The following is a 19923-nucleotide window of genomic DNA, read 5'->3' as shown; positions in this document are numbered from 1 at the left end:
GAGGACCTCACGTGGTCTGTACACCCCAGCTGTGTGGTGAAAAAGGCACAACAGCGCCTCTTTCACCTCAGAAGTTTGGTATGGGCCCCCAAATCCTAAGAACTTTCTACAGGGGCACAATTGAAAGCATCCTGACTGGCTGCATCACTGCCTGGTATGGGAACTGTACCTCCGTTAATCGCAGAACGCCGCAGAGAGCGGTGCGGACAGCCCAGCGCATCTGTAGTTGTGAACTTCCTAAAATTCAGGACATTTGCAAGGTCAGGTGCGTAAAAAGGGCCCGTAGGATCACTGGGACCCAAACACAATCTATTCCAACTGCTACCATCCGGGAAGCGGGACCGCAGCATAAAAGTCAGGGCCGACAGGCTCCGGGACAGCTTCTTCCACCAGGCCATCAGACTAATTAACTAACGCCGACTTGAGTGTACTCCAAATTACATTGACTGTTCTAATTATTATAAATTATAATTAAATACTCTGATTGCACATTTAGATGGAGACGTTACGTAAAGATTTTTACTCCGCGTGTATGTGAAGCATGTCAATAAAGTCAATTCAATTCACTTCAAATACCCAGTAGGAGGTTAAAAATAGCATGTTTGCAAACTCTTGGTACACCCGAGTGCTAGTGAGAGGCCGAACAAAAAAGGGGGTTTGACCGTATATTTTTAACACTATCGACAAAATTCTGACATAAAATGCAGTGATTGCTTAGCGGATCCAAAGTCAAAAATTTAACGAGAAGAAGTGGACTTAAGTTTCAGATCTGATATCTATCTGGGATGTGCTGCTTCCGTTCTCGCGCAAGCAACACCCTTGCAGAAAGGAAAGAGGTAATTCTGTTGCGTATGTAAACATACTGGGTCGAAGCTATCCAGGCACTATTAAGGAGAGGGTTGGTAAAGGCTGTTGCAAGTGAACGTGCTCGTTGTTATTACTCTGAATAGGACAATATGAAGATTTTATTCCTCTCAGTACTTCTTGCCTATTTCGTTGTCCCAGGTAAGACTTTTGTTATTTCAAGCTTTCAATCCGTTTTCTTTTTTTTTACTCTGGAGGTTGTTTCCTTGTTGTAAGGTAAAATATTTTGTGATCAAGGTCTCAAGGGCTTCCGACACTCCCACATCGCCCCCTGAGAATTCCAATCTCACTGACAGGTACCCATCGTACGGGTAATCACCGTCACTTATGCCCCAAATCTCCAGTGCATTAAATGGGGTTACTGGCAAATACTTCAGATATTTGTTGTAGAACGACCGGTACAGTAAGGTAACCTGCTATCCTGTGTCAAGCATAGCTCTTGCAGAGATTCCCTCTATCCGTAGGGACACGCTGGAACGGGGTCCCACTAGTCCATCTGGAATAAGGGCTTGTGCTTTCGGGGGTTCCATGGCTGCTTTCTGGGAACCCGTTTCTCCCGACACTCCAGTCCGTTCCCTCACTGAGCCTCTCCTAAGTTTCCCGACACCTCTCCCTTCTTAGTGGCCCGGCGACCACTTGGACCCTGTCGACTCACGGCTCGGGACCACCCAGAGTGATCAACCGGCGCCTTTCCGCACGTCCGTCGTCCTCTCCGTCTCTCCTCCGACTCCCCCCAAAAACCCCCGTTCCCATTCATGTGAGACACCATTATCACCCCAAGAAATGATAACATGTATACCCATTTGCTAATAGCACCCTGCTATCTGTATAAACCCAGGCAAATGTCTAGCTGGAGACTTTCTCAGCATTTAATATAGAAGCCATTTTAATCCACATACGCAGCAATTTAAAAGATTAACATAACAAAGAAGCCATTTTAAATTTAACATACAAAGAAGAGACCCCGTACACACTAATTCTGGAATATAATAAATGCTTAATTTATTTCTTATGCATTTCTGGCATTAAGATCCTATGTTAGAGCTACTTCAAGAGTTATGAGCTGCTTTTTACGCCATAAAAATATCAAAAGATTTTTTATTATTTCCATCCACCCCAATCGATCCCATAAGGCGTGATTTAAAAAAAAACTTCAAGCTCTTTTCGATTGTAACCTGTGTCTCAAAAAGTATTGAAATATCCTGATTTTGCAGTTTTTTAAAGTTGTGACCTGGATTTGGGATGGGTTCGAACCCATGATGAGTGTAAAAAAATGTTACCGTTTCTTTTTGTGGTTGCGCGTGTGTGGTGGGTTGGGGGTGTCGCACGGGGTGCTTCAAACTTGCAGGTTTTATTGGGGTCTGAGCAGAAGGCAGGGGAACAGCTTTCATTGATTTAGCTCCAGCAAGCATTCTGGGATCTCATGACTCCCCTCTCCTTCCAACGCGCTTTCTTTTCCCAGCAACGATATTTATTCGGATACAGTCAGATCTTAATAATAATACTTTGATCCCGAGTGGGAAGTTATTTCATTACAGAAGCAACATTTAAAAACACTTAGCAACAACAATAAATAAGAATAAAACTACCTAATAAAGTACAGAATAATATGCAGAAAAATAATTTACCAATATGCAATAGTGTACCAAATAATGAAACAGAGATTATTGTATTATGATATGTGACCACCCCCCCCCCCACCAACCTAGCTGTTGTACGTTGTATTTGGTAGGAAAGATTTCCTGTAATGATCCTTGCGACAGCAGAGCTGAATGAGTCTGTTTCGCTCCGTTGTTTATTCAGTAGGTCCTGCAGAGGATGTGCCTGATTGTCCATGATGGATAAGTTTGTTTAGTGACATTCTCTCCACCGCTAACTCAGAAGAGTCCGGGTTGCAGCCAAGGACGGATCCAGCCTGTTTGATGAGTTTATTTAGGGGGAACTTCTTCACTCAGAGAGCGGTGGGAGTGTGGAACGAGCTGCCTAAATGCGGGCTCACTCTTAAGTTTTAAGAATAAATTGGATAGATACATGGATGAGCGAGGTCTGGAGGGTTTTGGACTGTGTGCAGGTCAATGGTAAAAGCGGAATAAAGTTTCGGCAGACTAGAAGGGCCGAATGGCCTGTTTTCTGTGCTGTAGTGTTCTATAGTTCTGCACTGCCTCCGCAACATAAAGTCGCAAAGACTGCACGCGTTACAACGGGCTGGAAAAAGATATCCAACATATTGCTGCACACATTGATTCTCAGCTTGCTTACAAATTAGAATCTGCTCATCCCCTCCTTGTGTTCTGAGCTCCGTACCAACATTACAGTGTACTGCTAATTTCTACAATTTCCTTCGCATTTCTTGTTCAAGAAGATAATAGTCACACTGCGGCGACCCACTTTCTGCGCAGGCTCACAAAATGGCGCGCCCGTCGGCAGAGTGGCCAGCCCCAAAATGGCGCCGGGCCGCCTTCTTCACCAGCAAGGGGAGAAAGCCCGCGCGCGCGGGAATGCACCTCTGACGTCATTTCCGCCCGCAGAGGGCGGGAACGGAATGCGTAAAATCCAGTGTCGCGAAGTTGCAATAAACTTGTCTCGAGTGCAACTTACAGTCTGCGTGACGTTATTTCTAGCTCTGTATGTAGGACATCGCTACAACATTAGGTATGATCGACTGAATATTCTGAACATCGGGAAGACGGCATTTACCCACAACAAACAACAGGAATTCTGCAGATGCTGGAAATTCAAGCAACACACATCAAAGTTGCTGGTGAACGCAGCAGGCCAGGCAGCATCTGTAGGAAGAGGTGCAGTCGATGTTTCAGGCCGAGACCCTTCATCAGGACTAACTGAAGGAAGAGCTAGTAAGAGATTTGAGAGGGGGAGGGGGAGGAGGAGATCCAAAATGATAGGAGAAGACAGGAGGGGGAGGGATGGAGCCAAGAGTTGGACAGGTGATTGGCAAAAGGGATACGAGAGGATCATGGGACAGGAGGCCCAGGGAAGAAAGACAAGGGGGAAGGGGGACCCAGAGGATGGGCAAGAGGTATATTCAGAGGGACAGAGGGAGAAAAAGGAGAGTGAGAGAAAGAATGTGTGCATAAAAATAAGTAACAGATGGGGTACGAGGGGGAGGTGGGGCCTTAGCGGAAGTTAGAGAAGTCGATGTTCACGCCATCAGGTTGGAGGCTACCCAGACGGAATATAAGGTGTTGTTTCTCCAACCTGAGTGTGGCTTCATCTTTACAGTAGAGGAGGCCGTGGATAGACATGTCAGAATGGGAATGGGATGTGGAATTAAAATGTGTGGCCACTGGGAGATCCTGCTTTCTCTGGCGGACAGAGCGTAGATGTTCAGCAAAGCGGTCTCCCAGTCTGCGTCGGGTCTCGCCAATATATAAAAGGCCACATCGGGAGCACCGGACGCAGTATATCACCCCAGCCGACTCACAGGTGAAGTGTCGCCTCACCTGGAAGGACTGTTTGGGGCCCTGAATGGTGGTAAGGGAGGAAGTGTAAGGGCATGTGTAGCACTTGTTCCGCTTACATGGATAAGTGCCAGGAGGGAGATCAGTGGGGAGGGTTGGGGGGGACGAATGGACAAGGAGGTGCGTAGGGAGCGATCCCTGCGGAATGCAGAGAGAGCGGGGGAGGGAAAGATGTGCTTAGTAGTGGGATCCCGTTGGAGGTGGCGGAAGTTACGGAGAATAATATGTTGGATCCGGAGGCTGGTGGGGTGGTAGGTGAGGACCAGGGGAACCCTATTCCTAGTGGGGTGGTGGGAGGATGGAGTGAGAGCAGATGTACGTGAAATGGGAGAGATGCATTTAAGAGCAGAGTTGATAGTGGAGGAAGAGAAGCCCCTTTCTTTAAAAAAGGAAGACATCTCCCACAACATACTGTTTTTCTACTCTGGGAAACCCTGCTTACACAATCCATGGGAGGCTCATTTATTACACTGCCGCTAGCTCGGAAGTGGTGCCGGAGGCGAGGGAAAAAGACTGGCGCCCTGGTGAGGTGGAGACAGCGTGCTAACCAGCCACCGCTCTCTAGCATTAGGTTAGCTGTCTAACCTAGACAACAAGCTGTGCGAACTGAAGGTCAGAATCTCCGATCCGCGGGAAACAAAAGAATGTAAAGTTTTGTGCTTCGTGGAGACCTGGTTGACGGAGAAGATACCCGATCATGCCATCGAACCCTTTGTATTCTCCCTGTTCCGCGCCGACAGGTGGAAAATCCTCTCTGGGAAGAGTAAAGAAGTTGGGGTATGCTTCATGGTCAATAATACTTGGTGCGACCTCCGGAATGTGCATGCCCTCAATTCCTTTTGTGCCCCAGATCTGGAGTACCTGGAGCTGCTGTGTAGACCTTTTTGACTCTCAGATAAGCTAAGTCCTTTTTACGCTCGGTTCGATGGCGCCAACACTGAGGCCCCGAGGAGAGCCGCCAATGCGACCTGCACCTTGGTCATCTCTGAGGCTGAAGTAAGCAGCAGTTTCCAGTGAGTGGTCAGCCGCAATGCTGCGGGAGCAGACGACATCCCAGGGTGGGTAGTCAGAATGTGCGTGGCACAACTAGTGGGTGTGTCTCCGGATATTTTTAATCTCTTCCTCTGCCAGTGTAGCGTGCCCTCCGGCTTCAAAACATCCACCATTGTCCCTGTACCTAAAAGACCAAGGTAACATGTCTGAACGACTGGCGTCCTGTCGTACTCACCTCAATAATAAACAAGTGTTTTGAGAGGCTGGTCAAGGACTATATCTGCAGCATGCTACCACTCTACACGCCATCCTTACACATCTGGAGAAGAGGGATGCTTATGTGAGAATGCTGTTCTTGGACTACAGTTCATCATTCAAGACCATAATTCCCTCCAGGCTCCACAAGAAGCTCAGAGACCTCAGCCTTCACCCTGCCTTGTGTAGCTGGATCCTGGACTTCCTGTCAGATTGCTGGCAGGTGGTAAGAGTGGACTCCTTCACCTCTGCCCCTCCGACCCTCAACACAGGTGCCCCTCATGGCTGTGTACTAAGCCCCTTCCTTTACTCTCTGTATAAACATGATTGTATCCCCACCCACAGCTCCAATCTGCAAATTAAATTTATAAATGATACTACATTGATTGGCCTTATCTCATATAACAACAAGGCAGCCTACAGTGGTGTCAAGAAAACAACCTCTCCCTCAATGTCGCAAAACCAAAGGAGCTGGTTGTGGGCAACAGGAGGAATGGAGACAGGCTAACCCCTATTGACATCAATGGATCTGGGGTTGAGAGAGTGAACAGCTTTAAATTCCTTGGTATACACATCACCGAGGATCTCAATTTGTCTGTACATACCAGCTGTGTGGTGAAAAAAGAACAACAGCAACTCTTTCACCTTGGTTGAAGAAGTTTGGCATGACTGCAAATTCTAAGGCCTTCCTACAGGGGCACAATTGAGAGCATCCTGACTGGCTCTAGAAACTGCCTGATACAGGAACTGTACTTCCCTCAATTGCAGAAGTCTGCAGAGAGTGGTGCTGTCAGCCCAAGGCATCTGTAGACATGAACTTCCCACTATTCAGGACATCTGCAGCAGCAGGTGCATAAAAAGGGCCTAAAGGATCATTTGAGACCCGTGTCACCCCAACCACAAACTCTTCCAGCTGCTACCATCTGAAAAATGGTAGCACAGCATAAAAACCAGGACCAACAGGCTCCCGGGGAGCTTCTTCTACCAGACCATCAGATTGATTAATTCACACTGACACAATTGTATTTCTAAGCTATGTTGACTGTTCTGTTGTATATCTTACTGTACATACTATTTATTACAAATGACTATAAATTGCACATTCAGATGGAGATATTAAATAAAGATTTTTACTCCTCATGTATGTAAAGGATTTAATAATTAAAGTCAATTCAATGCAACTCAGTTCTTGGTGTTGGTTTTTCAGTCAAGTCTGCTGCCGAGGTGAACAATCGAGTGTTTGTACTCCTCCACCACTGCGTCTTCTTCGCCCAGAATGTATACAGAACTCATCACAGTCCTCTTCCTCCTAAAATCAATCATCATCTCCCTGGTTTTGGCCACATTCAGGAGCGGGTGATTCCTCCTGCGCCACTCCATAAACTTGTCCACTGTCCTCTGTATTCCGACTCTTGCCCATCTCTGATACACCCAAGCACTGCAGAATCATCAGAGAACTTCTGCAAGTGACAAGACTCAGAATATTGTATCATTTCTTAATGCATGCATTACTAAATGACAATAAAAGAGGACTGCGTGTCCTCACAATCTAATCTAATTGTACTCAACGTTTAAGGTGTGGACAGAAACGGAGACATTGTGGCACTCTAGTGTCACTCACCACCATCTCAGACAGAAAACTACCCAGCCGTACAAACTGGGATCTGTATGTCAGGTTGTCAGTAACCATGAGAAAATGGATTTGTCTACGCCTACCCTTTGCAGCTTCTTGCTGAGAAGAAGTGGCTTGATTGTATTGAAGGCACAAGAGAAATCAAAAAATGTGATTCTCACGGTGCCACAGGCATCATCCAGGTGGGAGTGAGCTCTCTGAAATAGCTAGACGGTGGCACTATCCACTCCCACGAGTTTGGTAGGTAAACTGTTGAGGGTCCAACAAAGATCTCACCTGTGACCTCAAGATCTCACCTCATAGCCAGCCTCTCCAGCACTTTCATCACATGAGATGTGAGGGCAATTGGTCTGTAGTCATTAAGTCCAGATTGAGTCACCTTCTTCGGATCAGGCATCAAGCAGGAAGTCTTCCATAGCACTGGTATCTTTTCCTGATTCTGTCTCAGATTGTAAAGGTGCTATAAAATACTAGACAGCTGTCTTGCACAGGGCTTTAGTACCCTGGGGTGATGCTGTCTGGTCTAGAAGCCTTTGCCTTGATGTAGTCTCTCCAGCTGTCCTTTAACCTGACCTGCAGTCACAGGTGGGGGAGGGTGGTCATCCTCAAGGCAAGATACTCTGAAGCTGGGGGAGTTTGGAACACAACCATTCACCAGAGGGAAGGGAGAGATGGATGGCAAAGGCTTCGGGGGCAGGGAGGGTGTGTCATCGTCTGGTCTGTGAAATCCGCATTCCAGTTCACAGTCCGGTCCATTTTCCTTATTCCAGGTTTTCCGGTTTTCTCCAGTTCTGTTGAGGCAGCTGATTCTCATTTGGGCTGGCTTCATAAATACCTTCAGGATTCAGCCTCTGGCTGCTGGATTGCTCCTGTCCAAACCCCCTGTCTGTATCCCTTCCCCTGCCTTCTGAGGCCTCGTCTGGAGCCCTGCCTCAAGTTCTGCCCTGTCATGTCCAGTGTCCTTCCTTCCCACTTCCCTTGCTTTCTTCTTTCACCTAGTCCTCTTCCTTGTACCTCCGTGTCTCTGCCTTGCATTTGGGTCCGCTCCCAGTGCCCCCCTTATGACAGGGTGTGTGGTTTGGGAAAGTTAGGGACATCAGGAGGTCCCATGCTGAACCTGCTGAATAACACGTTCAATTCATTGGCCCTATCCAGGCAGCCCTCGATCTTCCTTTCCTTAACCTTGAAGCCAGTGATCTGCTTCATGACCGACCACATATCCCTTATGCTATTCTGCTGGAGCTTGTACTGCAGTTTTCTCTTGTAAGATTCTTTGCACTCCCTCACCTTTACTTCAGTTCATAAGACCATAAAACATAGGAGAAGAATTAGGCCATTTGTCCAATTAAGTCAGCGTGATGCTTTTTTCCCGTCCTCAACACCATTCTCCTGCCTTCTCCCCATAACCTTTGATGCCATGGCCAATCAAGAACCTATCAATATCTGCCTTAAATACATCCAATGATGTGGCCGCTACAGCTGCCCGTGGTAACAAATTCCACAAATTAACCACCTGGTGAAAGAAATTTCTCTGCATCCCTGTTTTGAATGGACTCCCCTCTATCCTGAGGCCCTGCCTTCTTGTTCTGGACTCTCCCACCATGGGAAGCATCCTTTTCATATCTACTCTGTCTAGGCCTTTCAAAATTTGAAAGGTTGCAATGAGATCCACCCCCACTTCCTTCTAAATTCCAGTGAGTACTGACCGAGAGCCATCAAACTTTCCTCATATGATAACCTTTTGATTCCCAGAATCATCCTTGTGAACTTCCTCTGAACCCTTTCCAATGTCAGCATGTCTTTTCTTAGATGAGGAACCCAAAACTTTTACAATACTCAAGGTGATTCCTCACCAGTGCCTTATAAAGCCTCAGCATCATATCCCTACTCTTGTATTCTAGACCTCTTGAAATGAATGCTTACATTGCATTTGCCTTCCTCACCACCGACCCAAACTGCAAGTTAACCTATAGGGTATTCTGCACAAGGACTCCCATGTCCCTTTGTGTCCCCAAGTTTTAGGTTTACTCTGTGGTTAGTAAATAGTCTGCACATTTATTTCTACTACCAATGTGCATGACCATACATTGTATTTCATTTGCCACTTTCTTGCCTATTCTCCTAATCTGTCTCTCCTTCTGCAGCCTACCCATTTCCTTAACACTATCTGCCCCTCCACCAATCTTCATGTCATCTGCAAACTTGGCAACAAGCTGTTTATTCCATCATCTGAATCATTGATATACAGTGAAACACTCTAATTCCGTCGGCTGCGTAAGTTTAGGGAAGACTATCTCGATTCCCACCAAACATGTGAGATTGAAGCGCAAGTTCCCCTAAAACCCGTTTGTGCGGATGCTGTGTGATTCGTTACCTTGTTACAAATAAGTACTATGAAATAACAGAGAGTGCACTGCATACAGCTAAAAGATTTATCTTTATAATTCTTGATTTGACTAAAGAGTTAGTCAAGAAAAAGCAAAACAAGTAAAGGGCCCATTTTAATGAAACAGTCCAATATGCGCAAGTGGAGCTCACGGTTTCACCTTCACCGATCCTCCTTTGATCTCACCGCGGGTCGACTCCTATGACCTCTTCTCTCCAGTGTCTCTCTCAACAACTGCCCCAAGCCCAGCCTTAGTGTCCCTAATCTCCCATTAATCCGGCCATTTTAATTGGATGTGATACAATTCTCCTATCTCTTATCTTCAACCGTTACACAAACAAGCAGCTCGCATAGAACAGGACAGCATAACAGAGAAAAAAATATGAACCAGGGCATTACACAGCATAAAAAGAAGCAGTACCAACAGCAATCCCTGTGGAACACCACTAGTCACTGGCAGCCAACCAGAAAAGGATCCTTTTTTTTTCCACATGCTGCCTCCAACCAATCAGACGATGCTCTAATCATGCCAGTAAATTTCCTGTAATAACATGGGCTCATAACTTGGTAAGCAGCCTTGTGTGTGGCACCATATCAATGGCCTTCTGAAAGTCCAAATATACAACATCCACTGCATTCTTTTTATTTATACTACAAACGTACTTGTAATCACGTTGAGGAATTCCAAGAAGTTCATCAAGTAAGATTTTCCCTTCAGGAAACCATGCCGACTTTGTTGTGTGTCACCAAGTACTCCATAACCTCATCCTGAACAATTGACTCCAACATCCTCCAGCCACTGAGATCAGGCAAACTGGTCTACACTTTCCTTTCTGATGCCTTCCTCCTTTCTTAAAGAATGGAGTGACATTTGCAATTTTTCAGTCCTCTGGCACCATGCCAGAGTCCAATGATTTCTGTAAGATCATTGCTAATCCCTCTACAATTTCTAACACTGCCTCTTTCAGAACCTTAGGGTGCACTTCATCTGGTCCGGGTGACCGATGTGCCCTCGGACATTCAGCTCCCAACCACAAGCATTCCAGCCACGATTCAGTGATGACCACAACATCATACCCAACAATCTGTAATAGTGCAACAAGATTTTACATACCTAGTGCACAGATACACACCCTCAGATTCAGTTCCCTCCATACTCGCCTCAGTACTTTCTGATCTCTAGGCTGTTCCCGGGGACACGCATGGAGACAAAAATCAGGAGCTGCTGGCAGATCATCAATTTGGTGAAAGATGCCCTTTGGTCGGCCCAAAACTTGGTCTACCAGTCGAGGTGTCCGCAGCAGAATGCTGCCGACTGGCACATTCTCAGCTGCAGGAGTACGTGTAAGGGGTAAAAAAGAGTTGGTGCCTCGCTCTCGCCTCTTCCTGTTACCGCCTAAGCCCATTGGGCCAAAGCCCTACACTCTGCTGTCACTCACTCCGGTGCCTGCTGTACAGGGTGGTCTCCTTTTTAAAATCTCCGCGCTGTCCTGTCGACATCACGCGCCTGCATAGTCTCGTTCTTCTTGTACTCGAAGAAGTTTTTTTAAAAACTGCCTTCCTTCAGAATTTAAAAATGCAAACAACAGGAATTCTGCAGATGCTGGAAATTCAAGCAACACACATCAAAGTTGCTGGTGAACGCAGCAGGCCAGGCAGCATCTCTAGAAAGAGGTACAGTCGACGTTTCAGGCTGAGACCCTTCGTCAGGACTAACTGAAGGAAGAGTTAGTAAGAAAGCGTCCTGATGAAGGGTCTCGGCCTGAAACGTCGACTGTACCTCTTCCTAGAGATGCTGCCTGGCCTGCTGCGTTCACCAGCAACTTTTTGATGTGTGTTGCTTGGACTACTATGCTATTGTGTTTCTTGATCAAGATTCAAAATGTGCGTTTGACATTTTGATATGGTCATGGAGAGAGAGACGCAGCTACTGTTGTAAACCATGTGCCTATCGTCCAGTAATGTATGACGAGTGGTTGATAGCTTTAGGCCTGTACTCACTAGAGCTTAGAATGAGATGAGGAGGAACTTCTTTAGCCAGAAGAGGTATATCTGTGGAATTAATTGCCACAGATGGCTGTGGAGGCCAAGTCATTGGGTATATCTAAAGCAGAGGTTGATGGGTTCTTGATAAATGAGGGTGTCAAAACTTATGGGGAAAATGCAGAAGGATAGGGTTGTTTCACCCTATCTGCATGGTGTACTATTCACTCTGCATTATATTATTGCTTAGCTTGTAAATTCAAAGATTAAATAATGATGGCTATAGATAGGGTAAATGCGAACAAACTCTTTGCACTGAGGTTGGTTGAGATTAGAACTAGAAGTTGTAGGTGAACCTTTTACATTTTGGGTTAATTTGAATTAAATGAAGCTTTCTGTGGAGCATTTGCTCCAAGTCTTTCTGAAACATTCCCACCAGAGGGAATCCAGTGGGTCAGGTGACATCTGTAGGGGAGTGGAAGGGAATTGTGGATGTTTCATCTGGAGGTTTTATCGGAACTGGGAGTACATGGTGGGGTGGGTGGGAGAAATTAAGTCAACATTATGTTTGCACCTGTGCATACATGTACTTGTGCATGTGACCATGACAACTTGCAGCCGCATGACGAGCACGTAGCATTGGATACACAAATTCACAAGAAAGACATGAAGTAAACATAAACAACACATAAAATGCTGGTGCAGCTCAACGGGTCAAGTAGCAACTATGGAGGGGAATGAACAGTCTACTTTTCAGACCAAGACCCTTCATCGGGGCTGGAAATGAAAGGCATCAACATAGCATGCCCACAACACTCAAATTGTAATCTTGGGACACCGTAGGATTTCCATAATCCAAACGTATGGTTCTTTAAATGTCCAAATGGATTTATTTCCTGACAAGTGTATGTACATGGATTGGCCTTGATGTGTCATCAATTACTGACCATACTGTGTAAACAAACTCTTCCAGAATTGATAGATTTCTTGAATCCTATTGTCCTCTTTTCTAAAAAGACTTCTGCTTTTTTTTTTCTTTAAAGAATCGTCTGTCTGTAAATTGGAGATTGAGGCAATGAATTGCAAAGTAGAAACTGTGGCAAGACTGACAACATGTAGGGAATTGACACAGTGTCACTTGAAAAGAGAAGTCTGGCTCTTCTAAGATGGGCTGGTGCTCCCAAGCCTCTAGGAGCCTAGACAGGACCAAAAAAAAAAATCGGGCTCATGGAAAGCCAAAACAAATCTTGATTGGTATAAACTTCTGGAACAGGAAAATTGGCATTGAGTAGTTTTTGATCAGTCTTTACATTATGAAAATTGACTCTGTACTGGATTTTTAATTTTTCAATTTTCTTGATGCTGTAGGTACTGCCTTGGAGTGTTTCCGTTGCACCTTCAGTCCATCTCTGTGTTTCTCCAAGGAAACCTGCAAACCTCTTCAAGTCTGTTTCTCCAGACGTGCCACTGTAGGTAAGGTGTTTTTAGAAGAACTTTTTTAGAATTGGGAGGCAGAGCAGACCATTCAGCACATCTAGACTGGGCTGGAAGAGTTGGAATTAATTCAGAAAATGTGTAGCTCAGGTGGTTGATGGTTGGGTTGAGTTCTATGATCTTGGGAATTTACTTGCAAACATTTCGTCACCATACGAGGAGACATCGTCAGTGCTCTGTTAATTGTGGTGGGTCCTCCATATACTTAGCCTCTAGGTACCTATCAATTGCTAATTGGTCACCTTTTTGGAAACTCATTTGTGATGTGAGAAGGAAATCTTGTCACTGATTGGTTGTGTGGGGAACTTTGTGTTTAGTGGTCTAGAAGTTTGCCTGCAATATCTCATAAATAGGATCAAGGTCCACGTGTTTGTTTACAGAATAGTTCATGGAAAACCATGCTTCTAGGAGTTCTCTTGCAGGTCACATGTTCACTTGCACAGTGACTTCCATTGACGCCCAGTCAAATTTGTGCCTGTCTTGATCTTCCTGGGTAGCGACTAAGGAGAGTTAATATGTCACTTTACAGCCGGTTGATGTTTACGGATCTCAGTGGATAGTTTTTTCTCTGCAATACCATGAACTACTTCCCTGGCCTCAGCTGCAAGATGTTCTGCCCCAGTCTCCGCTCCCCCGATGACATGGAGTTTATAGTACACCCATTTTCCTCCCACTTCTTTCCACGTCAGCTATTCTGTGCAGAAGAGGTTCACCAGGATGCTGCCAGGATTAGAGAGGTGCTATAAGGAACGATTGGACAAATTTGTGTTGTTCTCTCTGCACACAAGCCAAGGGGAGACCTGACACAAGTTTGTATGATTGAGAGGCACAGATAAAATGTGTCATACTGGAGAGCATACATTTTATTGTGGGGGGAGGGGTGGATGAAGTTCAAAAGAAACGCGTGGTGCAAATATTCTGAAAATGAGGAGTGGGCTGTGAGGAGTCATAGTGGAAGTAGACACCATAGTGCTGTTTGAGGAAGTTAGACACGGTCATGGAGGGAAGTTGATCATTTACAGGCGGAAGATATTTACTTTAATTCAGCATCATATTTTAACAGTGACGAGGCATTGGGAACGGACCCAAATGCAAGACACAGACACTGAAATACTAGGAACAGGAATGGACTAAACTAAATGACGGGACAGGACGCAGACTAGGAGTAGGGACGGCAACACAAACTAGGCTAGGGGAGCAGGACCAGGACGAGGGACTGGGAACAAGGAGCCTGCGTGTGGACTCCAAGCCAGAGACTGGACAAGGACCCAGAACCTGGGTCTTGATTCGGGCTCGGACCCCAAAACCAGGCGAAGTCGTGACAAGGCTTGGGTTCCTGGAGACCAGGTGAAGACGTTACGAGGGTTGGGTTCCTGGAGACCAGGTGAAGACGTTACGAGGGTTGGGTTCCTGGAGACCAGGTGAAGGCGTTACGAGGGTTGGGTTCCTGGAGACCAGGTGAAGACGTTACGAGGGTTGGGTTCCTGGAGACCAGGTGAAGACGTTACGAGGGTTGGGTTCCTGGAGACCAGGTGAAGACGTTACGAGGGTTGGGTTCCTGGAGACCAGGTGAAGACGTTACGAGGGTTGGGTTCCTGGAGACCAGGTGAAGACGTTACGAGGGTTGGGTTCCTGGAGACCAGGTGAAGACGTTACGAGGGTTGGGTTCCTGGAGACCAGGTGAAGACGTTACGAGGGTTGGGTTCCTGGAGACCAAGCGAAGACGTGACGAGGCAAGGGTACTTCGAGGCAACTCCTGGGCAGGATGCGGAACTTCACCCCATGGAGGCAAGGACAGGGAGGGACAGAACCAACCGCAGGGTAACAGCAAATGGCCTGGCTTACCTGACGGAGGCAAAGGGCAGGAAGGGAGCTAAGTCTGGGGTGGCTCCAAGACTCAAGGCGGCCAGTAACCTCAGCGGGCTACGGAACAGCCAAAAACATATTTCGATGACTGCACTAGCCTTCCACCGGTTGGTTGCTCCAAGAGGAGAATGACGAGACGACCCAGCCACCACACTCGACCCCAGGGCCACTTATATTCCCAGCCCCAAGATGAGCAGTTAAGTCAAACTGAACTGGTTAAGTCCAACTGAAACAAGGGACAGCCGGAAGACCCGGAGTCCAGCGTCTGCGGGCCGGACCGTGAACCGGAATGCGGACTTCGGACCGGACCATGACATGTATCTAATGCAGACACTACTGGGTGAAAGGTCTGCGGTAATCTCAATGGGCCAAAAGTCCTTCTGCGCTATGGCCATTTTGATAACTTTACTATTAAAATGAGTCCTGGTTTGTGCTCATCAAGTTCTTTCCAATCCTCAAATACCAATCCACTCTATTTGTTGCCCCTACATTCCCTTCCTGTACTATCCTTAGGAGAAATATGTTGATCTAAAGTCCTGCTGGTTGTACCTATGCCTATTTGCTCAGGATAGGTGGGGGGTGGGTGAGAGGGTTTGGTTCACCCTGTTCATTATCATATAAATTGACAGTTGTCTGGTGATAGACAGCAAGATGACATTGTCAGACCTCCCTTCAACCTCTGCTGCTCCAGAGAAAGCAACACAAGATTGTCCAACCTCTCGTTATAGTACATGCTCTCTAATACAGGTAGCATCCTGGTAAACTTCTTCGGCATCCTCTTCAAAGCATTGACATCTTTCCTATAATGGGGTGACCAGCTGTGGCCTAACTGAAGTTTTATAAATCTGTAACATAAATTCATGGGTTTTCAACTGGGTGCCTCATCTAATAAAAGCAAACATTCCACAAGCCGCCATATCCATCCCATCAATTAGTGTAGCTATTTTCGAGGAGCTACGAACTTGGAGCCCAAGATCCCTCCACTTATAAACACTGTTAAGGGTCTTGCTCTTGATGGTGTACTATCTCATTATATGAGACCCACCAAAGTGCATTTATTCACATTTGGCCAGGTTAAACTCCATCTGCCATTTCTCTGCCCAGATCTGCAATTTATCTATACCCCACTGTATTTTTTACCAGTCTTCTACACTACCACAACACCACCAATCTCTGCATTATTTCCACACTTACTAACACACCCATCTCCATTTTCATTCAGGTCATTTATATAGTTCACCAATACAGAGGTCCCAGTACAGAACCTGTAGAACACCATCAATTTCCTGAGTTATGAGGTTCTCAGATGGGCATGTGTATGTGCAGACAATGGAGCAATGTGGATATTGTGTAGGGAGAAGGAATTGTGTATTTAAATACTAGTTTAGTTCAGCACAATGGTTCCCATGCTGTGCTCTTCTTCCCCCCACCGCACCACCACCCACCATGGGGCTCAGTGTGATGGAGTCAAACATCCGCAGTTCATTGTCCTTTTTTGAAATCTATGAGGAAAGGTATTACAGGTTCCTAACATGTTGCTTGTCCTCTACAGATAGTAATGATATTTCAGAGTTTGTTCAACATGAGTTCGGACAGCAGGTAGTCTCTGCTCCAGCCACCTGGGTTCGATGGTAATCTCAAATACTCTCCACCTTGGGTTTTACACATTCTCCCTGTGTCTGAGGGTACTCTCCTTTCCTTCTACAGGAAAGGACTAGTAGGTTAACCTGCTGACATCCCTTTTGGTGTCTATTGAATCTTAGGGGAGTGTATGAATTCTAAGTATTTTATCAAAGAGCATCTGGCACCATACACTACACTGAGATTCATTTTCACTAAACAGGAACAAGTTATAGGGGAATGAAGAGCATGGGAAGAGGATTGCTCAGTAGCGCTGGCATACATTTAATGGGCTGAATGGCTTCCTTCTGTGTCCTAAGTGCATAGAAGAGAACAGAGAATAACCTTGTTGGGGATGGCCATCTTGATGTGGAGACCATCAGTATCTATCTGGGGGTAGAGTGAAACAGAGAATTCTTTTGGAAATTGAATTTGTCTCCATTCTAAGTGAGCCCACAATCACCTTCCTTCTGCCACTTCCCCACCTCCCAAGCCTTCCCGTGATTCCATTACTGATACCGTGACCACTCATCCATTTCCTTTGCCTCTTCAGGTCCAGTAACCTTCTATACCTCTGGATGCACAGATCTGCAAGAGTGTGGGCAAACGGTCACTGAAACACATATAGGCGTAGAGGTTAAAGCTGAGACGAAATGTTGTATCTTCAATAACTGCAATGGTGCCACGGCCGCTCAACTATCTGTACTGGCTATCTCCGTCATGGTTCTTGCCTGGTTTGTGGGATACCAATAGTTCAGTGCTATTCCTTCAAACGACGAATATTCCTTCATGTTACATTCAGTTGTCCATAATAACAGCAGCATTTGCAGGAAGTTTGTCTGTTTGTTTTGTTTGCATCCTGCTACCTATTATAAATGGGGCAGATTATTACTTAGTCAAGGTGCATAAGGTGTTAAGGGGTACAATCGTCAGACTAAAGGAAGAATTCTGTGTTCAGAAGCCCACACTGTGCTTTAAAATAAATGAAGCTTTTAATCCTTTGTGGTGATCATTCAGATAATCGTGGCCTGCTATGGTGAATTTTCATTCCCTTTCAATCCCCATTTTTATTCTTGTTACTCATTTACTCCATTTTTACAATTTTCTATACAGTACAATGAGATTTCAAATCTGCGTGGTATAATTGTCAGTGCAAACAATTGCTATTTTTTTAATATTCACATTTCTATGATGCTGAATAGCTGATCTGAATATGTAATAGCCATGGGTACTTGTAGATTGCTTTAAAAGGTGTCAAATATTGGGAATAAAATGAATGTTGACAGAGATTTTCATGATAAAAATATGAATTGTAATGATTTGTGTAAATTTAAAAATGACCATTAAAACATTTTAAACCTCATTCTAATGCCTGTTTTAATTTGTTGGTTATATGGGATGTGCAGATCTATTACTGCTTTGAAAGTCATTGCCCTGCCCCACAGCCCAGTGCAATACTGACCACTGGTGCGGCATCTGCGGAGTTTGCAAGTTCTCCCGATGACTCTGGTGAGACCATAATAAAGAGAAGCAGAATTAGACCATTCTGCCTATCGATTCTGTTCCACCATTCCATCATGGATGATATATTATCCTTCTCGACCCCATTCCACAGTCAACATTTTGGTCCAAGATTCTTCATCAGGGTAAGAAAGGAAGAGAAGTCTGAGTAAGAAGGTGGGGTAGGGGAGGAAGAAGTACAATCTGGTAGGTGCTAGTTGAAACTGGGAGGGGGGAGGAGTTGATTGGTGAAAGATAGTCATAGTCATAATTTATTGATCCCGGGGGAAATTGGTTTTCGTTACAGTTGCACCATAAATAATTAAATAGTAATATGCAAATTATGTCAGGAAATAAGTCTAGGACCAGCCTATTGGCTCAGGGTGTCTGACCCTCCAAGGGAGGAGTTGTAAAGTTTGATGGCCACATGCAGGAATGACTTCCTATGACACTCTGTGCTGCATCTCGGTGGAATGAGTCTCTGGCTGAATGTACTCCTGTGCCCAACCAGTACATTATGTAGTGAATGGGAGACATTGTCCAAGATGGCATGCAACTTGGACAGTATCCTCTTTTCAGACACCAGCGTCAGAGAGTCCAGTTCCATCCCCACAGCATCACTGGCCTTACGACTGAGTTTGTTGATTCTGTTGGTGTCTGCTACCCCCAGCCTGCTGCCCCAGCACACAACAGCAAATGTGATCGCGCTGGCCACCACAGACTCGTAGAACATCCTCAGCATCGTCCGGCAGATGTTAAAGGACCTCAGTCTCCTCAGGAAATAGAGACGGCTCTGACCCTTAGAGGTCAGGAAATAGAGACTAAGGCTGAAAAAATGGGAGTCTGATAGGAGAGGAGAGGGCAGAAGACCATGGAAGAAGGGGAAGGAGGAGAAGCACCAGAGGGAAGGAGATAGGGTGAGGAAGAGAAACAGGAACTGGAAATGGTGAAGGGGGATAATTATTAGAAGTTCAATAATTGATGTTCATATCATCAAGTTGGAGGCTATCCAGCTGGCATGGAAGGAGTTGCTTCTCCAACTTGCATGTGGCTTCATCATGGCAGTACGGGAGATCCTGCTTTTTATGGCGGACAGGGTGAACAGGCTCTGTTGAAGAAACTGGGAGGAGCCAAAGGAGAAATTATTGAGGGTGACGACCATTTCTGTCAGACGGAGGAGAGCGGTGGTGGAGGGGAACTGGTTGGGCTTGTTGTCCAGAAAGAAGCAGAGTGCTTTAAGGCCCTGCTGATGGGGGACGGCAGTATATAGGGACTGGGCATTCATAGTGAAAATGATTAGATCAGGACCAGGGAATTTAAAGTCGCTGAAAAGGTCAAGAGTGTGCGAAGTGTCCTGGATGTAGGGAGGAAGAGATAAAACAGAGCCAAGGTATGCAGACACAAGTTCAGAGGGACAGAAACAGGCAAAAACATTGGGTCTAACTGGACAGGCAGGTTTATAGATCTTGGGTAGGGGGTAGAAACAGGATGTGTGGGGTAAGAGATCTATGAGGTTTGTGGCAGTGGATGGAAGACCCAAGAGTCAAGAACGTTGATAATAGTGAGTGAGACAATGGCAAAGTACTCCTCAGTGGAGTCCTGTTTGAGGGGTAAGTAAGACAAGGTGTCTGAGTTACTGTCTGGCCTCAGCAAAGTAGAAATCAGTCCACTACACTACTACAGCACCCACGCTTATCTGCGGGTGTGGTGGTGAGGTTGGGATTAGTGCACAGGAAGTGCAATAAAATGATCCACAGCAGGCAGGGGACCAGAGTGGGGTGTCCAGGAGTAGGAGGATGGTTGAAGATGAGGCCATTAATGTGGGCTGGAAAGTCCTCGCTAAATAAGTA

The 19923-nt window shown here is 45.9% G+C and overlaps 1 long non-coding RNA gene across 1 annotated transcript; it reads left to right on the top strand.

Moving 5' to 3' along the window:
* Positions 1 to 817: 817 nt before the first annotated feature.
* Positions 818 to 17936, top strand: LOC140198204 (uncharacterized). Its single transcript, XR_011886141.1, has 3 exons — positions 818 to 1005; positions 12962 to 13066; positions 17127 to 17936. It is a non-coding gene; the product is annotated as an uncharacterized lncRNA (long non-coding RNA).
* Positions 17937 to 19923: the final 1987 nt, after the last annotated feature.

Source organism: Mobula birostris, chromosome 5 (assembly GCF_030028105.1).
Source record: "Mobula birostris isolate sMobBir1 chromosome 5, sMobBir1.hap1, whole genome shotgun sequence".
Lineage (NCBI taxonomy): Eukaryota > Metazoa > Chordata > Chondrichthyes > Myliobatiformes > Myliobatidae > Mobula > Mobula birostris.
This window is presented reverse-complemented; position numbering and strand designations above follow the sequence as displayed.